Below are 16,640 nucleotides of genomic sequence, written 5' to 3'. Positions count from 1 at the left end.
AAATGGTGGAGTAATACAGGCTTGTGAGCCAGAGTAAACGGGAACCTTCTGAAGGTCTTTGAACAGAGTGAAATTAGTAGCTGCAAAGAGCTTATAAAAATGTCTTTGAAGAAAGAAGTAGAACATCCTGGGGAAAACCAATGATCCACAGAAACTGATTTTAAAATGAGATCATCAGAATGGGAAATAAAATAATCTCTATAAAAGAGAAGATTGTTCAGTCTACTTTTGAACAACCGCTAGTCTCAAATATTTTACATTGGTATGGATTTTTGTATATCGAAACAAATTTCAGGTTATTTTTGTTATATTGTATATATGTTTCTATTCTTGATTAAGATTTTGTACCCATGCAGCTCATTTGAAATGTAAAGTTTTAGTCCCTGAACGCTATTTAAGATAATAAAGAAACGCAGTTTAATAATCATCTACAATAATCAAACTTATAGTCATGTTAGGTATTTTTTTCAAGAATATACAAAGATTTATTTTAGCTAGATCCATGATCTTCAAACACATCAAGACCTACAAAATATAGCATTTAAAATGTTTTAATAACATAAGGCTTTTCATAACAATGAGACATATCTGCTCCTGATAGTATCAATTTACTTTAATGGACACCAAAGAACCTACATATGGAGATTGCTTTGTTTGTGGCAAAGCTAGCCAGAAAAGTGTTTGCTGAAATATACCAAGACAATGTAGGATAGTCCTTCAAAATTCCTGCTTCACAGAAAATTCTGTCAGATATTCTAGGCCTGTAGGTGAAGATGGATGTCCCAATGTTAGTTTCCTTTGTTACCAAATTCAAAACAGAAGCTTACATGAGAGATGTAATGTTTATAAGCTCGAGAGACATAAACAACTTAAGATGTTTTGAGGTCTAAACATATTTTTAGGATGGTAATACTAGTTATGGCAAAAAGGGTTAGGGATAATGCTTTGGATTAAGATAGGATAGATAATGTAGTACTATCTCTAAATTTGCCAAATGCAAATTGGACATTGTAAATGTAATTCTTGCCTGATAATTGTTCTTACTGTATACAGTTTATTGCATTAGAGCTAAAAACTTTCTATTTGTTACATTGAGATCGGTTATTAAAGAGCCAAACAGTCAGTAACTAGGCAGGAGGTGTAGGCAGAACTTTCTGGTCAGAGAGCTCTGGGAAGGAGAAAGGTGGAGTCAGAAGCCAGATGAGGAATAACCAGGATGGGCCTAAGGGAGATGAGGTCATGAGCATAGGGAAGAACATAGATTTAAAAATATGGCTTAATTTAAGTTATAAGCTAGTTAGAAACAAGCCTAATCTAAGGCTCAAGCTTCATAATTAATAGTAAGTCTCCATGTCATGAAAGATAAAGAAAGTCCATGTACAGGAAGCAGGCTTGGAAACCTATTAAAAAGAGCTGGCATTAGGAACAACTATAGCTTCTCCAACTGGAGAGCTACTAGCTCGGGACCCTCCAGCATAGTAAAAGTGACCCCACACCACAAGGCCACTGTGAGTCGGGGCCTGGCCTCCCTGGCTGGTTAGGCTACTGGATGATTAAGTTTTCAAAAGGATGAAGACATGCAGAATGGATGCTCCCCTACTGCTAACATGGCAGCTCCTGGTCAAGAGCCCTCTGCAGCTACCACAGGTGGTCCTTTCTGGCCTCCCTCACTCAGGATGTGAGCACAACCAAGAAGCCCAGTTTTCAGTCTGGTTATCTTGCATTGGGTTGCTTTAAGGTAAGTGGAGACTTAATAAAGGTTCATCAAAGTCATGTGACCTCATGAGTAGAAGTGTCTGAGACAAGTAATAGCATACTGGGAATTTTTCAGCAATAGGAGCTGTTATCAGGACGACATGATGGATAGTGAGTTTCAAGAGAGTGTCAAGTGTGCTAAAACTGAAAGGCCACTGGGCCTTGGGCTGAACAAATATTTTGTAAGTTTGGGGCATTTAGGTTCCATCTGAACCTGAGAGATTATAGTAAGAGAAGAGGCAGCACATTCTGGATGAGCTTGGCAATTGAGAGACATCTAGTGCCACTCTGTGTACACTGGAGTTAGAACATGTTAAGCCACTCTGTGTACACTGGAGTTAGAACATGTTAACACCTGGACTTCCCCCACACCCACTAAGTTACCTTACACACCGAAGAGGCACAATTGTCATGTGACCCAGTTGTGTGACTAAATTTTTGTTAGGCTGGTCTCTTATGTTTGGCTAAGGAAATGGTTGTTTTGTCTTTAAACAAAGCAGACGCCGACATGTTACAGGGGACTACATGTCAAGTGACAGCCTCATGTATTACAGCGATCCATACACAGATACCCCAACTGAGAGGATTTCACCAAGAAATGACTGATATGGCAGAAAGTGGGAGACAGTGTGGAGCCTACAGAACAATGTATTTCTAAGTAATAGGAGAAGCAATGTAGAGAGTGCACAGAGAAATTAACACTGCAAACGAGATGACCAGAGTGAAGGGGCTGATATGGAAAATTGCTTGTCCTATAGACATGAAGACATGGTTGATAGACAGCAGGATCCATATGAATATGGGATAAGGAAACATAAATGGAATCAGGATGAGAGGGACCTGAGTCATTAAAGTACTGCCTCCTGTGGAGATTGATCTCTGGGGAATATACAGACTCCTATCCTTCAGGTACATGGAAAGACCATCCTCCCAGGCATGATAAGGAAGATAAATAAGTATACCTCTATCTCATTGACAGGACACCTATTTCTGATGAGATCACCACAATATAGATGACTTTCAAACTCAGTTACCTAGAATGCATGAAATGTTCAGTTGATGAGATCTCTAGTTACCCAGAAGACAAACGTCTGGCACTGTCTCTAAGTAGACTTCTGTGGTAGATTACTGATGCCAGAAGACCATCTCTCAACATGTGTGCCTCAGTGCTAGAGAAGCATTCATTCCTCCCTCACTCATGAAGTAGCTTGGGATTTGACCAACAACAATTTGCATTTGATGGAAACATCCCATTCTGGTGGGGGGGGGTCACCTCATTAACCTTAGGAAGTAAGCATGTGATAGGCATGGGGAATTCATATTCTCAAGACCCTCAGAGCCCTCATTGCTGATGGTTAGATAAACAGTTAAGGGGCAGAGACTACCTCTTAAGTGGAGCTCCCTGGAACTCATAAACTGAGCTGAAGCATGCAACTTTCCTGAGTCTTTACTCAAAGTCCCTCAGATATTTCATACTGTTGATGTTACTACTTTGAATCAGTATGTTCCTGTTCTAATCCCTCATCCATACTCCTGTGTGCAATCCCACTAACAAACTCACCGACCCTGGAAGATAAGGACTTCAGCTGAATCTTTGCTATGTCTATCATTAGACACCGATCCAAGGTAAATAGACATTCTGTTCTCCATTAGAAAACCACAGAGTGTCTTTTTCAATTGCTGTAAGAGAACACATTAGTCATTTGTTGCTCATGGTTTCATTGTGTAAAAGTCCTTTGATAGAGAGCATAGCATCGGATAGGCAGGCATGATCCTCAAACAGGAGCAGTGAGCTTACTTACATCTTGATCTCCAATAGGAAACAGGTAATGCATAGGATTCTGTAACATCAAAGCCCACCCACAGGGACACAGTTCAAATCCTTCCAACTGGGGCACAGCATTCCATTGTATGAGCCTACAGGTGCTGATACAGTTTTTAAAAATGTCAGGAAGGAGTCAGGCCATACAATAGGCCAAACAAACCATCACGTGTAGGGTTTCTTTATTAGGGGAAGGGAAAGACAAAGGGGGACAGACGGAAGAGAGAAAGGTGGTGGAGTTCTACCTTGCAAAGAAGGGGCAGAGCACATGTGCAGAGAGACCACAGAGCAGGCAACAGTAGGGATGCTTAAAGGACCTGGCTGCAGTGGTGACGAACCCTGCCAGGCTCCAATGCCAGGTATGCCTGAAGGCCAACAGGTGCCATATTCATTCTAAACTACTATGACTTTAAAGTTATGAACGATGTGAAATGAACTATAATTCTCAGAGATTAGCTCCAGTTTGGGGAATCCTGGCACTTTGTATGGAGTCCATGTTGATTTGCTCTAAGCCTAGAGGCCAGCCCTGCAAGTCTGTCTTGTGGAAGTACAATTTCATTTGAAAGGCGAAGGACCACGGTAATTGTATCATGCTCAAACGTACATTTTTAGGAAAGTTTCTCCAGAGTCAGCAGGCATAGAAGAAGGAAACTGTGTTATGGTGTTGGGCCTTGTCCCAACATGGAAACAGAACAGACAGCACTGTGCACATTGTACTAGACCTGCAGATAGTAAGGGACAACATGTAGGTAACATTGAGCTTTGCAGCATATTTAAAGTGAACAGCTTCAATTCACCGTATAACTAGTCAGATGTCCAGTGTCCCTCCTAACAGTCCCTGTGTGGTCACACTTCATGGAACACGCAGGTGATAGCTAAGTGGAATTGGAATCTCACCATACACTCATGGCAGAAATATAGAAAACTCTACACTGGGGCTGTCTGTGCTTCAGTCCTGAGTCTGTGATCCAGGACCAGTGTCCCCTCACTTGGGAGGTAAGCATGAGCTCCTAGCCCACCTGGTGGTGAATGTGGACCTGAGTTTGTGAACAACCATTGGGACCCTGGCAAAATTCTAGTAGAGCTCTCATGCAAACTAGATAGCTTACAGAGTAACAGTTGAAAGTTTTCAAGGGACAAAAGGAAGGATGGAAAAATCTGAAGATGGGTTATGGGAGATCTCTGCAAGCAAATGTCAGAGTGATTATACCATCTCTGCATCCCTAACCAATCCTCTACACTGTAGGATTCCAATGTTCACACAGGACTGTTTTACAAGCTGTGGAGTCAGATCCACTTATAGCTCAGAGTGTCAGCACAGAGGAACAAGGAATATATATGTATGTATATAAGCATGTATGTGTAGGACTGCCTATTAAGACAAAGCCTACATTATACTAAACTGCTTTCGTCTGTCTTTGTATTGTTTTGACTTTCCTTTTACTTAGATACGAGGTCTTTTTAAATTTTCCAGTCCAGCTTTTCATCCCTGGTCCATTTGTCACACAACCTAGAAGCAGCTAGCAACACACGGTTGGTTTCAAAATCACCTCTAAAAGACACTTCTCGCGCCCAAGTAAGTCGGAGTCAAAGTGATTTTTAAATGTTCTTACAAGATTAAAATGAGAGAAAACTTACAAGGCTAATATTTCTGTCAGTGTCATGACTCACATTCATAATCTCGCGTTGTGGAACACCAGCCTCTCTGCACATGGTTGCAATACTGACTCTGCTCCTTATTTACTGCAGGGAGCCAAATACAAATCCAGAACATTAGAAATCTCCTACCTGGGTAACAGGATTTCTTTCGCACGGGCTTATGGGAAATGTAGTCCGTGCCACTGTAACAACACAGGGAGCCTTCCAGGAAATCCCCTTCTGGCTTCTGGCTTGCAGAAGTGCATCTTTTCCACCAAAGTTGGACACGCATCCTGCCCTGCTGGATCTCCTGCTGCGTCTCTGACTTGGAGGTTGATGCAGGGTGCAGTGCAGCCTGAGGCTCTGTGCGGGTCCATCTTGGAGGGAGCGGACCTGGGCTGGGTGGGAGGGCAGAGATGCTGCCTAGGGGGTGCTGTGCTGAACAGGCTGGAAAGCTGGAGGTTGCAGGTCAGGGCTGAGGAGAGGGCAATAGGGACTGAGTCCTGAGTGATGGTTTCCTTGACGTGCAGCCCGAGTCCGCCTTGGGCTTCTGGGACAGGAGAGCTGCCTGGGAGCGCGGAGTAGATAGATCAAGCTAATGATGGTCAGATGAGGTGACCAGGACTTGTGCAAGCTAATGATGATCAGCTGACTGCCTGCTGCTGAGGTGGAGCTGGGCGCTCACTGAGCAGCTTTGGTGGGGAAGCAAGCCTCACTAGCTGAGCCATTCTCACGTGGAAGCTGTCAGATTCCTCAGGATCTTAGAGCAAACGGGGTTTCTGACCCCTCCTGTACTCTGACCTGCCTGGTGTAAGGGTCCCAAGGTCTTGATTGTGTTCATTTTCTGTGCCCGTTAAAGAATTAAGAGAGGAAAAATGTGAGGCAAAGCAAAGGTCTCAGATGGGAAATTCTGGAAAACCACAGACAGATCTGCCAGACTCAGCTGCTACAGAAAAGCGTTGACTAGGGCTGGGAGAGCAAACATGAGGGCCCCACACACAGAGGGACCCTCTGCAGGGAGAAGGGACTGGAGAAGCTGACTCCAAGCCTCACCTTGAGGGCTGTATGGTCTTAAATCTCTGAGAGATCCTCCATTCCTCCACAATTGATGTGTCAACATGTCTTTTTCTGGTCTTGAGCTGTTGAGGTAGTCCCTGAGCAGGATCCCTAGAAACAGGTGAAAAGTTCTCATGGCCTTGTTTTATGGTAACAGAGGTTTTTTTGTTTGTTGTTATTTGTATGTGTGTGTGTGTGTGTGTGTGTGTGTGTGTGTGTGTGTGTGTGTGTCAGGTCAGCAGGGTGAGGAGACCTGTGTATATTCCTGTCATAAAGTAAACAGACCTGTGACAGAAAACAAACTCCAGTCTACTCTATTGCATACCCTGTCATCTCTGCATTTGTGAGGGGGAGGCAGGACCCTCTGGACCTCCCATGCTGCATAGCAAATTCAAAGCCTAGGCTACCCAAGTCTGTGTCAGAAAACACTCGAACATACTTCATGGGTGTGATAAATACTGTCATGTTTCTTACAGTGAGCACCGTGACAGATCCATGAAATCAACATTTTGTGACTCAAGAACTACATGTACTTAGCTAATGTTGACACATTTCACACTTAATTTATACTTTTGTCGCTAATCTATTTTTGTTGAAGACTTTAAATCATGGTGATTAGATACTTGTTTGCATTTACTTTATAAGGAAGAATCCTCTTTGCCGAGTTTGAATATTCCTTCCTATATGCAGCAAATGTTCATTCTTTTTGGATGTCATTACTGTTGTGACCTGGTGTGGTTTTCTTCTGGTTTTCCCCTGATTTCTCCCACTTTGCTCCTTTCATATGTAACCTGACACTCCATTATTCCTTCCTTTCCATTCTGCAGTTGTTGGCTGATGCTGCTACTGTGGTTGCATTCCTGGGTCCTTTTCTGCAGCTGCAGCTGGGATGCCTCCCTGTCCTTACACCAGAGGTTCCACTATGAGCAGATGAGTCTTACAGTTAGCCAGGACAGAACCACGTCCTCCACTTCCTTCACCCCAGGCACTGCCCTATCCAACCAGTTAAGCAAACTGCTGATGTTGGATTCCTGTTCTTCCATGGGTGGAGTGCAGTTCTCCTGTTGAACAGTTCTGTGTCTCTCCTCCCTGTCTTCTGTCATCATATTCAATGGCAGTGTGACAGGAGGAGTACTTGTGTGTACAATTTATGCATGAACCTTGCTGTGTTAGACATATGTCATCTCTGGAAAGCTCTGGAGGGGAGTGTGCTGGTGATGACATTCAGTTGCTGTCTATCAATCTATATGGTTATATCAGAGGCCATGGAGAGACATTGCAAAAGATTTGAACAAGGGGTCAAACACATGCCAGGAATAAACTGGCACAGATTTGCATTACACTACTTATAAAAGTGTCTGCCACAGTGTCCTCCATAGTCATTATCAAATGCAGTGTCATATTTTGAGTTGAAAGGTGTGTGTGGTTGCATGGCCAACTCTTTCAAATCTGCCTTCCATTGTTCTCTGCTTTGCAGTTATGTATATGAAATTAAGCCAGACCTATGAGAGTGCATGCCCCAAATCTTTATTGGATGCACTCTTCCTACTGTTGTTTTAAGAAGACTCAGAAACAATATATGGACTATTAAAATCCACAAGCAACTAGGCATCAAATCTTCATTCTTCCATGAATTATATTTTGGTCTCCCATATAGTTTTCATGGTTTCATCCCTTTTCTAGGTCATAAAATTGAAAACTTAGTAGCTTGAAGCAAAACCTAGTGATTGTTTCATGCCTCTGTTATGTGAGTAAAGCCTGAGACAGCTATCGAGGAGTTGCTTCTTCATCACGCCCGTTGTGTGTACTTTAAGCACTATGTTATTGTAATCTGTAGTTTGTCTGTTTTGAATGGAGGGTCACTACTGTTCAGATCCTGACCAGGAATCCAGTCCTTTCTTTCCATATCATTTTGACTTCCCATCAATGTCCTGCTAGTCTTCAGTTTTGTCTGACTCTCTGAAAAGATATCTCTGAGAGACACCAACAGGAGATGCAAGAGTTCTTCTTACATCTACTCTGTCCATTCTGTTATAAGCTTCCCTCTAGAACCAGCCTCCATTCCAGTGGAGGACAGATGTCCACTCCAATTATAGTATGAATGCATAGCAACTTTTAATGAGTGGCAATGAGCTCCACCAACACTCCCCCATTAGTCCTGATATTATTTGAAGTTCTTCTCCATAGAAAATGAAGTTTGCCCATCTCAAATTCCCCTGAAATGTTTGCCATTAATTAGCATTGGGGAAATTCTCTCTGAAATAATACCCTGTTTACAGGTGTCATGCCCTCCACTCACGGTGTCCCACAGGAGGTTGGCCCCAGGACAGCAGACACTTCCCGATGTAGACTGGTGGCGTGCTGTGCTGGGCAGTACAGGGAGTGATCCTTACAGTTAATTCTGCTTTGGGGACCTGCTCAAGCTCTCCCAGAGGTTAATGTTTCCATCTTTACTCTTCTCTGGGCTCTTGCCCTTCTCTGTGCTAGTAATGTCCCTCTTCTTGGTGGCCCCTAGCTCTACAGCCTCACCTTTCCTAATGTTGTGAGCCTTTAATACAGCTCCTCATATAGTGCCGATCCCCAACCATAAAATTCTTTTCCTTGCTACTTCATAACTGTAATGTAAGGTTATTTGTTTTCATGTAAATGCTTTTAGAGATGAGGATTTGCCAAAGGGGTCGTGACCCACATGTTGAGAAGCACAGCCCTGGTTAAAAAAGAGTGGAATCTGTTTTTCTCGCTTCTAAAGGCAGTGACATACTATACTACTTTGTACTATCTACAAAGAAGCTTCCAAAACAGTTCAGTCTCTCTTCCCTTGAGAAATTACTGGGTATTCTGGTCACCAGATTGCTTCATTCTGCCTGTGTCTTGAAGGTCTGCTGGCCTCCTCATTGCTGCTCAACTCTGTCCTTTATTTAAAGACATTTTTTCTGTGTAGCTTTTCCTTATGGAGGATGTATTCCAGTTGTTCCCCAAAGTCTTGTGATGATAAGCTCCTTCCTCCCAATGGTGAAAACACCATGCCCTTCAGACACAAGACTCAGGTTTGTAGCTGGATCTGACCTGAAGGTCTCCTGCCTAAGGGTGAGTTTTCTTCATGCTGGAAGGTGTTTTGCAAGCTCCATGGGAGAAGCAATAAACAGTCCTGTTTAGCTGTTATGCGCATGAACCACACAATGACCATTATGCTATGATACCTCTAAAGGTGCCTCTCATATCTTCACCTTAGCAGCACCTGTCTAATGGGACTTAGAGGGGACAGGAGAACATACATAATGCTCGGGAGCTGATACCACTAGACCAGCATAGTTCCTAACTGCATTCCAGAGCCTTTTCCTTAAACCTACACTGAAGTGTAGCTGTCACTTCTCATCAGAGACGCCTCATGCTGCAGCACAGACAGCATTACAGAAAACTAAACTGTACAGAGCGCAAAGAACTCTTATCTCATAGTGCCTTGACCCCAAAGCTACACTGTACCAGAATTGCTGCACGGAAGGTTCATTGAGCATCTCTGGGGAGGGCATATATCAATTATGAGAGCTAGGTATCCAGGAAGTTTGCTGTGATTTTATGCCTTCTAGAAAATGAAGCAGCATGCATGATACCCCAACAATTATGACTTCCTGAGCAAACCCTGAACAATGACAGTGGCACAAGATCCCCTGCAGGGGGCAATTTGATGACTAAACCAAGAAGTACAGGCACCTATGAACTGCTAAGAGAGGAAGAATTAGTTTTCCCCAGGGGTGAGCCCACTCCCTGTTTATCCAGTTACAAGTGGTTAGTCCTCAGAACATGCACACAGGCGACCCTGAACAGAATTGGCCATATTTATATAGTTATGTGTAGATATATACAGTTACATGCTGTGTGTGTAACAACAATAATTAGAGAAGAATACACCATCATTTTGAGACTGCCTATTGGGGGACAAGAGACAAGTTGCAATGAGGAGCTAGAGGGGAAAGTGCCGTATTTTAATTCAATAATTTTTCAGAGAATACATACAACTTTTTTTTTTTTTTTTTTTTTTTTTTTGCCTATTGTGATGATATTGGTAAACTGGAAGATACCAGGGAGATAAAGGTAAAGAACACATGATCTCATCAATATGTTAAATTTAATGAATTGTAACTCATATAAGAGAGATGTTAAGTGTAAGGAATTGTAAGGCACAGAAGTTGGAGATGTAATGGTTTTATTCATTGACCCCTGTCCTCAGAAAGCCAACGCTTGGAGACTTACTTAATTTGGAATATTAGTGCAACTATGTAAAGAGGTTTTACATTTCTTTATGGGACATTTGTTTAACTAAATAAAGATGTCTTGCATTTGTTTGCTTTGCATGCTTAAGGACCTGGATGGTCTAATAAAAAGCTAAATAGCCAATAGCTAGACAGGACGTGTAGGCGGAACTTCTGGGCAGAGAGAGTAAGAAGAGGAATCCAGAGGGAGACTCCAGGCTCCTGCTAGCAGATACTGAGAAAGCAAGACATAAAAAATGAAAGAAAAGTAAAAGTTCTGAGGCAAAACGTAGAAAAATAGGAACAGGTTAATTTAAGTTGTAAGAGCTGGTGGGATAAGCCTAAGCTAAAAGCCAAGCTTTCATAATCAATAAGTCTCCATGTCATTATTTGGGAGCTGGTTGGAGGCCCAGAGAAAAAGGCCAGCTACATTTCTTGAATAATGGATGCATTGGGGCAGTGTGATGGGAGGGAGGAACCGCCTCCAAGTACTGCTGTTCCAAGTACTGGATGTGTGTAAGAATTATGTAGGGTACATTTCAGAAGCCCAGAAGATTGTGCTTGAGGATCATTTTGCTCTTTTTACTCTGTTGTCTCTAGCTCTTATGGGGGAGTCTTATTATTACTTATGAATGCTTGGTCTTAACTTGGCTTGTTGTGGCCATCTTTTCTTTAATTTAAATTATCCCACCTACCTTTGCCTCTGGGCTTTTACCTTTCTCTTCTTTATATCTCACTTCCACTTTTATCTCATGGCTGGCAGGGTGGTGGGTGCTGGGTGGCTGGGTGGCTGGGTGGCTGGGTGCTGGGTGGCTGGGTGCTGGGTGGCTGGTGGCTGGGTGCTGGGTGGCTGGGTGGCTGGGTGGCTGGGTGCTGGGTGGCTGGTGGCTGGGTGCTGGGTGGCTGGGTGCTGGGTGGCTGGGTGGCTGGGTGCTGGGTGGCTAGGTGGCTGGGTGCTGGGTGACCCTATTTCTCCTCTCCTCATGCTCTTTCCCCGTTTTCTCCTCCCATCCCCACCTATCCTTTCTCCTGCCTCGCTATTGGCCATTCAGCTCTTTATTAGACCACGGGTGTTTTACACAAGCAAAGAATCACAGCTTCACAGAGTTAAACAAATGCAACATAAAAGAATGCAACACATCTTTGCAACATTAAACAAATGTTCTACAGAATAAACAAATGTAACACATCTTAAACTAATACTCCATAACACTATACCACAACTGAGAGAATCCAATGCTCCACCATGAAATTATTGCAAAATACCTCATTATTACATAAATTGCTGATATTTAATGTATTGGTAAAAAAAGAAAAATGAGGTGTGACTATTTCCACAGTGTATTCTGGGACTTTACTCATTAAAATATGAAAAGGGTAAATTCTAAAATTAGAAAATTTGGGAAGAAGAAAATAGCACCAACAGCCATATTTCTCATCTACATAGAGCACACTGATGCACAGGTGTCATGTATGTAAAACATGCTTTAGGAATACCACAAACACCTCCATCAGTACCAGAGAAATGGAAAGGGAAAATGGCAAAAAGGTCAAGTAATGCATATTCTGTTTTAAATCCTCAAACAGTGTTATTCCAATACTTGCCTATTCTATACCATGGTCAGATGATATTTAGTCTGTGTATTCTTCTCCTGGCCTGCTACTTCTCATGTCCCTTGCCACTATCATTTGCATCATTACTGAACTCTGCAGAAATCCTGAAATCCACATGACAGCCTGACCGGCTGCATCAGACTCTATTTCCATTTCACCTGACATTCCTGACTGTGCACATTAACTGTTGAGAAATCCCCTCCCAACATGACTTTCTCCTGTGAGGGATGTATGTATGTGTGGTGTACAGGAGGACATGGCACTAAATGCATGTTCTGTGGATGCATTCATTTTTACATTTCACCTGTCATAAATGGATCATGTCCCTCTGGGCTTATAGAATCTTTTATCTGTCTTTCCTTGAAGATGGGTACAGTGTGAGATTGTGTGACCACCTTGGACATATCTAAGGACTATTACTCACCAATGTAAGAAACATTTCTAGCTCTCTTTCCTGCAAGGAAAAAAAAATCTAGATTTCTGTTCAAGTCACACAATGCCTGTATCAGGGTTTCTACTGCTGTGATATAGACCTTGAAGAAAGACAGCTTGGAGAAGTAGGGGTTTATTGTAGACTACAACTTCAGGTAACTGTCCATCACTGAGGGAAGTCAAGGCTGTAACCTGAGGTGAGAGCTGGAGCAGAGGCCACAGAAGAACACTGCTTACTCATGTACCCAAATGGCTTTCTGTACCATATAGGAGTGCCTACCCATCCTATCAATCAATAATTAAAAAATTAATTCTTGGCTTGGCTACAGGATAGTTTTAGAGAGACATTTTCTCTATTATATTTCTCTCTTCTCAAATGACCATAGCTAATGTCAAGTTGACAGAACTATCCAGCCCATTCCTCTTGGTATATATATCATTAATGGTTTTAATTAAAGTAAAATTAAAGTATGTTATCATTCATTGACCTTTGTTTCAGGAAATGCTGTCCTTCTGGGATGTGGCCATTGAGTGTGGGAGTGCCTGAAGCCTGCTCAGTGGAATCTGTACAGGGATGTGATGTTGGAGAATTACAGCCACCTTGATTTCCTGGGTAAGGAACTTATCCACAGTAAATTCTTATTTCACCACCAACATGTAGCTTACTTGCTTTGTATGGTGTCTCACAGGAACATTTCAACTGTGAGTTTCATATTTTTTGTTTTTCAGACAAAATAGGGAGATCTCTGTATTAAGAATCATTTTGGTGTTGGAGAGAGGGCTCAGTGGTTAAGAGCACTGACTGCCCTTGTAGGGGACCAGGGTTCAATTCCCACCACCTACATGGTAGCTTATAACTATAATTCCAAGGTCTGACACCCTCAGATAGACATACATGTAGGCAAAGTACCAGTCCACATAAAAAATGAAAATTATTAAAGAATCATTTCATTGTTTTTCTGCTTTTGTGTTTAGCCTTCCTGTGTTGGATGTTTGTTTCCTTCACTCTCCTGGGATTGATAGAAATTCAGTGGCATGAGACATGAAGTACACTTGTTAATGAAAGTCTTTCACATTCAGTTTTCATTTTTGTTCCCTTTAAATGAAACTCAGAATCTGGATGCTGTACATTCCTTTATGTACTGCAGTGATCCTGTCAGAAAACATATGGAACTGATTGTCTGGAGTCATCTATTACATCATCTCTTTCCTTATGAGCCATGCACTGGAAGGCACATGTCAATTCCCAGTAGAAGAACACCTATACAATCTTGTTCCTTTTTCTACAAAGGTTTGCTATCCCTAAACCACACCTGCTGCCATTTCTGGAGCAAAGAAAAGAGCCTTCAGGTGTGAAGAGACAAGCAGCAGCCACCATGCACCCAGGTGTGTAGGAATGAGAAGGGGTCAGGGTCAGAACTGAGGTCCAAATATTCAACTGAAAAGCAAGTGCCTTGAAACACAATTTTATGGGAATCATTCTTTGGTCTCTCTTCATGGCTTTGTCGTCAAAGCACATTTCTCAGATGTTTTTGATGGTTTAAGTCTCTTCAGCTTTGTATTTCCCCAACAGTGAGCTGTGCTTCTGTTTACAGTGACCTCCAAGGTTTTTCTTTTTGTTGAGTCTCCACTGTAGTGTAAGACTCAGGGAAAGAGAACTCAGTGCTATTCAGACCAAGAGTCATTTCTTTGCAAAACTTGACAGCAGTCTTATGCCAGAAGGATTTCTACACCAAAGTGAGCGTGGTTGGGTTCATAAAGCCAAACCCACAATTCCATCACAGAGAGGCAGCCAGTGACAGAGCCTCAACAGTTTCAGTCCTGATGATCCCAACAATTTGTAGGTAGGGAACAGTTGGATAAAACTCAGACAATCTGGAGTCACTTTGGATAGTTCATTCCCCACTGATCGTAGGGAAGAGTCAAAGCCCTAACATATTGTATAAAGGAGTTCTACTGGGCCAATATGTATACTAACAGAGATTGTTTTTTCAACACTTTTGCCACCAATTGGTTGAGTAGGTTCTGACCATTAGACCTATGAAGAGTAGCACAGGATGACCTACAAGGCCTTACACTCTTGATTCAGGGATGCCCATCAAACCAGATATGGGTACAGCTATGTGTGCCTCCCTTTTATGGCAGTTAGTAGAGTTTGGCCTTTCAGTGAGTGTAAAGCCCCATGGTCTTTTGGGTTTTGTGTTTTCAAGTTAATATATTCATCACACATTAGGTCTAACTGTTCTTTGGATACACCACTGATCCCAGCAATTGGGAGACAGAGGGAGATGGGCCTCTAAGTTTGAGCCAGCCCAGTTTAGGTAATGAGTTTTGGATAGCAAGTTCTACACATAGAAAGCTTGTCTTGAAAATGAAACCAAAAAAATGGAAATAAATCATTGTTTTATCTTTTCATTGACAAATATGTTGTCTTAGCAAAATTTGTGTAATGTGAAGGCAAACCTGAAGTTTTTATTATCATGACTAAATATGTTTCCTGTATATATTTCCTTATCATCCAAGTAATACATAAAATACTATCCTGAATTTTTGAACTATAAATTTAAATTTTCTTTTTTTTTTTCTTTTTTTTTTTTTTTTTTTGTTTTTTGTTTTTTGGACCATCTACTTCTTGTGCAGCATATCTTTTGTACCTTCCATAATAAAATTCTATGTGGAGGGTAAAAATATTGTATTTAGAAGATAGCTGAAATTCAGAGTCACAAAGCTTTTCTTTATCACTCAAGCCTTAAGAACCTCAAGGCAGTTCATACTGGAGAGAAACTCTACCAGTGTAGACTTAGTGGAAGAGGCCTTACTAAGCCTGCTGTCGTCATTGAGGACAAGGCAGCTCATACCACAGAGAGAGACTATGAGGGTGAGGAGTGTGGCAAGTGTTTTTGCTCATCTTCATCCCTTAGACAACATCAAACAATCCATTCTGAAGACAATCCCTATAAGTGTGCAGAGTGTGGCAAAAGGTTTTCCTCCTTTACACACCTTCAAGAACATCAATCAGAGAGTCCATACTGGAGAGAAACCATACAAGTGTGAGGAGTGTGGAAAAAATTTTCATTTTCATCCCTTAGACGTCTTCAAGCAATTCACTGTGAAGAGGATCCTTACAAGTGTGAAGAGTGTGGCAGATGTCTTTACTCACCGTTTTCCCTTAGGTGACATCAAGTAATCCATTCTGAAGACAATCCCTATTCTAGGAGTCTTCAGGAACATCAAACAATTCATACTGGGGAGAAACCATACAAGTGTAAAGAATGTCACAAAGCCTTTCATTATCAATCATCCCTTAGGAAACACAAGAGAGTTCATACTGGAGAGAAATTCTACAAGTGTGAAGAGTGTGACAGATGGTTTTCCTCATCTTCATCTCTTAGACGACATTTAAAAAAAAAAAAGAAAAGAAAAAACAAAATTCATTCTGAAGACAGTCTCTAAAAGTGTGGGGCATGTGGCAAAAACCTTGCTAATCTTTATATCCTTATTCAACACATGATATAGTTAGTTCCTACAAGAGAGAAATCCTACACATCTTTAAAAGTTTACTTCTTCAATCCTTAAAACATGTCAAATGATTCATTCTGACTATAAACTCCATGAGAGTGTGAAGTGTGGCAAAATCTTTGCTAAGAATTCAGATCCTATCCAACTCTAATGAACGCATAATGGAAAATATTAAGTTAATTATTTTGGAATGTCAACATGAACATCTCACAACAGTACAAATGCTAAGAATGTCGTCAGAGAACAGTAGAGACCTCTCTTTGAAGTAACCCTCAATAGTTTGTTCAAGCAGAGTGTTTGAAACTACCTTGATTAGTGAGTCTCTTTTGTAACTATAAATGTTCCATTAAACCTTTACCATATCATAACTTTGTCCATTGGTTTCCTGCAATTTAAGATCTGGGCTGTGGCCCAATTACCGGCGTTTCTCCCAGTGGAGTCCTCTAAGCTCCTGGAAAAACCCCCTTTGTGTGTAGGAAACTCTGTCTTCTCTGAGTAGCAGGTTTTCACCCAGCATCTGGCTCCTGAACTTTTATTGGTAGAATAAAAGGATA

At 41.8% G+C, this 16,640-nt stretch overlaps 1 pseudogene; it reads left to right on the top strand.

Moving 5' to 3' along the window:
- Positions 1 to 1,856: 1,856 nt before the first annotated feature.
- On the top strand, positions 1,857 to 16,020 carry LOC127220798 (zinc finger protein 708-like; annotated as a pseudogene).
- The last annotated feature ends 620 nt before the right edge of the window (positions 16,021 to 16,640 follow it).

Source organism: Phodopus roborovskii, unplaced genomic scaffold (assembly GCF_943737965.1).
Source record: "Phodopus roborovskii unplaced genomic scaffold, PHOROB, whole genome shotgun sequence".
Lineage (NCBI taxonomy): Eukaryota > Metazoa > Chordata > Mammalia > Rodentia > Cricetidae > Phodopus > Phodopus roborovskii.
This window is presented reverse-complemented; position numbering and strand designations above follow the sequence as displayed.